Genomic DNA, 6,660 nt, shown 5'->3' with positions numbered 1-6,660 from the left:
TGGTAAATAAAACAGAGTTTCTCAGGGACAATAAGGCCTTTTTACAAAGGAAGCATAGCTACGTGTGGTGCTGAAGAGCTGCAGTAAAGCCTGTACCAAAGACTTCCAGTATAGGCTTGTGAGAGGGAACAAAGACTTGATATACTGGGTATCTTCTAAGGTATCTGAACACATTCATGAAACATTGCAACCTCAGTTAGGTGGGATGCAACCCATCACTGACCTAAAATCTGCATGAGATCACAAAGTGGGTGTGGAGTAGCTATGGAGGAGAAGCTGAGTTTTTCCTAGTGCAAGTTCTTGCCCATTTTTGTCAAGTTACCTGATGACTATGAGAGGAATGAGCTGAAGTTCAACCCGTTCCTCTGTGAGCTGCAGGGCGGGAAGAGCAGCATTCCGCATCTCACACTGCGAAGTGACAATGTACCTAGGGATTTCTCTACCAGTGCACACAGCACAGGCTTGTTCATGCTGTAGTAACTCTGAGAATTACTGTGGCAGGGAAGTTGATATACATGTATTCATAGACAATTCTCATTGACCCAATGGGAGTCTCTTCCATCAGCACCAGTTATTGACCAGGCCTCTCTAAAGCTGGGAAGAATTGTGTCACAGACAAAATACAATAATAAATAGACTATGCAGCCACATGTTGAAAGATAACATTGGCAGTAACCAGGAGAAAACAAAACCTTATTACAAAGGCAACCACTTTGCCTGCTTTCCTTCTCAACTGAAATTCCCAAAATACAGTTTAAACAGAAGAAATTCCTTCTTCTCGAAAAGACTATTTGGTTTTTGAAAGCTGGTATTTTGGACAAACTGACAGCAAAGGAACAGCTTTATCTGAATGCCAGTATCTACTGGAGAAAAAAAAACCAAACCCCTTTCATTATTCTAGCCAAACGATACAAATGGCAGTACTGGGGCTAGGTGGGGAGATGGATCAATGTAATACATACCTTGCAGTGGAATTTTCTAAGACTCCCATGATTGAAGGGAGATTATACAGAAGCATAGGTTTGCAAACAAACTTTAAGTAGTTATTTCACATCCATTTTCTTCCGCAAAGAAAACTTGGTAAAATACTTAGCGGATAGGTTTTGAGCGTGTATTTACATCACCATGAAGAACTCAGCTAGGGCACAAGAAGACCTTCCCTGACAAAGACTTGTCATGCAAGACCGTGTAACTAGTGGTGCAGATAGAAAAGCAGGAAGGACTCTATCTGACATTTCAGGAAGAGCCTACTCTGAAGTTCTTAAGGCTGAAGATTTGAAAGCTATTTCTTTTACTTCTCAACTGCACGTATTTAAGCCAGCACTCAGGATGATCTACACAGAACCCTGCACGACCAATACAACAGCCACTGAATATATCTGCACTTAATGTTTCTAAACTGCAACTTGGTTTTGCATCACAAATGATGGTTTCAAGACTGTTGCCTGAGCTGTGGAGCAGAAGAACAGCTGCTAAACTGCACAGCACATGGAGTGTTTGCTTCCTTCTTTGTTGTCCCAGCCAGACTAAACTTCTCATTGAAAATTAAGTGGCTGAAGGACAAAGTGTTTTTTCTTCCTGGATTTAGAATGGGTGTTTTGGGTTAGGTGACTTACTAATAGAGAACATGGACTATTTTGACACCCACCACCACCACGACACACCCTCTAATTATTTCTATTACAGCAACAAATATAAGACTCTTTTTTTTTTTTAAGGCCAGTGTGCTTTTAAAGATATAAAGCAAAGAGGACCTTGTTTCATCTTCACATCAACATACCTCCTTTCCCCAATCTACTGAATGAAAGTAAAGGAGGTTCCTGGATCATGGGAGAGCATTGAAATGCCAACCTGTACGATCCCCTTTCCCTAAACTTTTCCCTCAGGTAGGTAAGGAAGAGGAAGTAATATTTCTGTATTATTTACTGAAAATACCACGACTTATAAAATGCAAAAGGAAATGATAAATCATTAAAGTGATTTACCCCTAAACAGACAAAAATCCTTTTCATTGAAGAAATCCGACTTGGTGCCATTCCATTTCTTCAGGTCAGTGTCAGGCCTTGACATCCAGCCCACCTCCACCTCTTTCCTTCTGCCCACACACAGACAGGTTCTCTCCTGAGCTGTATGTAATTCAGGCATGGTAAAAGCTCCTTCTGAACACCTTCAAAACTGATGTATTACCCTTCTTCAAACTCACATCAAAACTCCCCTTTGCAGTGATGAATAAAGGAGATTCAGAAGTGCTCAGGCCACTGACATGCCCTGATGCACACAGACTCCTGTATCTGGTACTGACTGGTTGTCCTGGGTTCAGCTGGGATAGAGTTAATATTCACAAGAAGCTGGGAGGGGGCACAGCCAGGGCAGCTGACCTGAACTAGTCAAGGGGATATTTGATACCATATGATGTCATGCTCAGTATATAAACTGGGTGAGCTGTCAGGGCAGAGGGAGGGGTCATGGTTTGAGAACAGGCTGAGCTTTGAGTTCCAGGTGGTAAGAAATTGCATTGTGCATCAGTCACTTTATACATACTTTTATTAGTATTATTGTTGTTATTATTTCTTCTCTCCTTGTATTGTCCTATTAAACTGTCCTTATCTCAGCCCACAAGTTTTTACCTTTTTCTTCTGATTCTCCTCCCCATCCCACTGTGGGGGGGATGAGTGAGCAAGTGGCCACCTGGTGCTTAGTTGCCAGCTGGGCCTAAACCACAACACTGATATTGGTTGCACTAACTCCTGATGCTTCCTTTTCTGGGGATATCAGTTCATTCTGCATTGATTCAGATCATAAGTTCCCTAGGGGAGGAGCTATGCTCTTGTTATAGGTTCATACCATGCTGAGCACCATCGTGTCACAAACCATGATGCAAAGAAATGCAGAATATAAGGTTCTGATTAACAACAGTAACAACAGTTCTACCTGCAGAAATCTGATGCACTACAAGAAATCCCAGAAGTAGCGAGGGTTTTTCCAGGCTGGCAATATTTAGCACCATTCATATTCACAATACAGTAGAAACATTCATTCTTACAGGAGAGCTCTCAAGAAAAGTAGTGCCATTTTGGTCTAAACTAGGTGAAAAATGAAGGCTTCCATGTGGCTCATGGGCTGCCTTAATTTAGGTCAGCAGCTAAAAGTTTCTAAAATTGGATGTCAGGCTATACTTAGGTATTACTTATATCACAGGCAATTCTGTCTTGTAGCAAAGACAAAATTAAATGGTTTCTGACATATTGCTTCAGCTATCAAACTTTTATTCTGTATTTTTACTACAGCAGCTTTCTAAGCATCCAAACAGCACTAATTTTTCATTTTATAAGACAGTAAAGTTATGATTATGCCCTATGTTAGGGAAAACACTAATAAAAGGCTATTGAACTACTGCTGAAATACTTGATGGATCTCTAGTGCCCTGCTCATTCCACTGAAAGGCTGCTGCCATGGAATGGAGTAATTGTGTCTTCCTAGGGGAAGAAAACCCTTGCTTGTCTCACTGATTCTATCGTGAGGTATTAAAAAAGTCCCTCTGATTAGGTCACACTGATAATAACCTTTGCAATCGCTGCTCATAATCTTGAATTTGTGCAGATGCCTCCCATATTAGCAGCAGAGCATTCTAGAGGCCTTTTCCCCACTAAATAACTGCCCTGGCTTAGGAAACAGAGGTGAGGCTACATGCTACCCAAGTAACACGTTTTAGTCTCCCCTTGTAACTTCATGGTATTACTATGCAAGGCAGGACAACTTCACCAAAGCCAGTGAGGTGGATCTCAAATAGTGGAGAACAGTCTCAATTTAGCTCTGCCTGGCTAACAATGCACTGAATATAGAAATACTTTGTAGCCAACTGTGCCGTTATGCTGTGCATATTGAGACTATTCAGTTGTTGCAGAGTCATTGGCTTAAATAAGAGCAATCTTCAGGTTGCTTTACCTTATGTTCTAAGTCCAAAGCTGGAGGATTAGAATGCATTATCTCTTTTCCCCTAATCCACAAGCCAGAAGCTTCATCAAGGACAGCACACACAAACATACAAGTCACAGGACACTAAAGCCATCTGCTGTCCTGAGAAAAGTGCAATTACAAAATTTCATGAGAGTTCTTGAATGGATGGGATTTTTAGCCAGAGAAGATGCCATGAATTTCATACACAATTGGACCAGAAAGGTCTTCAGGAACGTGTTGTCTATTCCCAAACAGGTCCCACTCAACTATCGTTATCTGAGAACTGAACTTTATGTCAGGTATAGCTTGAATGAAGTCTTTTTGAGAACTCAAAGTAAAACAAAACAACAACAACAAGACACCAAACCAAAAAACTCCCACCAAAACAAAAAAATACCCCAAACAATAATAAACACCAAAACCCAAATAGCTAATGCAACAGATGAAAGTACAAAAGCTACTTTCAGCAGTTGATCTCCTAGCTAAATAGGTTGAATTTTGTTCTCCAGCTGTTGAGCCAAGTTGTCAGCTAGTATAAATTTACATAACTTTGTGGAAGTCAATGGAAAGGCTCTAATTACTACCCTGTGCATAAGAATTACCAAAATGCAAAGTATTCAGCAAGATTATTCATAAATCAAAACATGACTGCATGCACCCCTGCCCTCCATCTCAACATCTGTCGTGGTTTAACCCCACCCAGCAACTAAGCACCACGCAGCCGCGCACTCACTCCCCCCCCCCACCCAGTGGGATGGGGGAGAAAATCGGGAAAAGAAGCAAATCCACGGGTTGAGATAAGAACAGTTTAATAGAACAGAAAAGAAGAAACGAATAATGATAATGATAACACTAATAAAATGACAACAGCAATAATGAAAGGATTGGAATGTACAAATGATACACAGTGTAATTGCTCACCACCCACCGACCGGCACCCAGCTAGTCCCCGAGCGGCGATTCCCCGCCCCCACTTCCCAGTTCCTATACTGGATGGGACGTCATATGGTATGGAATACCCTGTTGGCCAGTTTGGGTCAGGTGCCCTGGCTGTGTCCTGTGCCAACTTCTTGTGCCCCTCCAGCTTTCTCGCTGGCTGGGCATGAGAAGCTGAAAAATCCTTGACATTAGTCTAAACACTACTAGCAGCAACTGAAAACATCAGTGTTATCAACATTCTTCACATACTGAACTCAAAACATAGCACCGTACCAGCTACTAGGAAGACAGTTAACTCTATCCCAGCTGAAACTAGGACAACATCCCAGCCAATGCCCCTGCCATCTTCCCCTGGCCACACAAACATCCTTGTCGCTCAGAATCTCCTGTCAAAACCTAATAATCCTGCACTTGTCGAAGTGTTTTGGGGAGGGAAGTCTTTCAGCTGATTTCCTAATTATTTCTGCAAGCAAGTAAGACTGTGTTCTGAGGAATCCCCAATGAGTTAAAACAAAGCTTGGAGGAAGAGGAACTGAACGGAAAAGCACATTCTGAGAAATGCAAAAGTACCACAGGCTGAAACTTAAGACAAACTGTGAAACAACAATGCCAACTGCCTCTCTAAGAAAGAGAGCTAAAACCAGCCAAAATGTTCCTCAATACAAGAAAGCTAGAACTAAAACAACATTTCTACCTTTAATCAGTCAAAAGGAATAAGGAAGATTCCCAAGAAGCAGAAGCTAGAGCCTGATTAAAAAAAACATAAATCCTATTTCTTTTCTTTACTAATCCATTTTTTTTTTTTAAATATATCTAGTCACCTTTGTGTTTTTGAGGCTTTCTGGCTAATAGTTTGGGGACTTTTAATGCCTTTGCTGCTTCAGAAAAACAAAAGTATAAACTAAGATTCTCATGTAAGTTTATGATTCCAGGACCTAAGATTTCAAGAAAAATACTAAGTTACCAGGTGTGGTAGGTTGACCCTGGCTGGGTGCCAGGTGCCCACAAAAGCCACTCTATCACTCCCCCTCCTCAGCTGGACAGGGGAGAGAAAATATAACAAAAGGCTTGTGGGTCAAGATAAGGACAGTTTAATGAAGTGAAAGCAAAGGTTGCGGGCGAAAGCAAAGAAAAACAAATGATATTATTCTCTACTTCCCATCAGCAGGCGATGTCTGGGCACTTCCTGGGAGGCAGGGCTTCAGTACGCGTGGTGGTTGCTCTGGCAGATGAAAATGCCCCCCTTCTGTCTCCCTTTACTTAGCCTTTATATCTGAGCTGATATCATTATGGTATGGAATATCTGTTTGGTTAGTTTAGGTCAGCTGTCCTGGCTATGTCCCCTCCCAAGATCTTGCCCAGCCCCAGCCTGCTGTTGAGGGGGGCAAAAATGTCAGAGACAGCCTTGATGCTGTGCCAGCGCTGCTCAGCAGTAGGCAAAACACTGGTGTGTTATCAACACCTTTCTAGCTACCAATGCAGAGCACAGCGCTATGAGGGCTGCTATGGGGAGAATAAACTCCATCTCAGACAGACCCAATACACCGGGAGATTCAAATTGAAGTCAACAGAGCCTGCATTGTCTCAACATCAAGGCAAAGAATTGAGGCCAGGAGCTGTGTATCTTGTCTTTTAAAGTGGAATCCCAGAGGACCAGAACCTGTTTTTCTCTCTTATCCCCTCAATTATTTGACAAAGAAACTCTTGCCTTCAGCTGGACCGAATGAAAATGTATAGGCTGCTTTGCTAACCCTCGTATGTGAC

Source organism: Aquila chrysaetos, chromosome 1 (assembly GCF_900496995.4).
Source record: "Aquila chrysaetos chrysaetos chromosome 1, bAquChr1.4, whole genome shotgun sequence".
Lineage (NCBI taxonomy): Eukaryota > Metazoa > Chordata > Aves > Accipitriformes > Accipitridae > Aquila > Aquila chrysaetos.
This window is presented reverse-complemented; position numbering follows the sequence as displayed.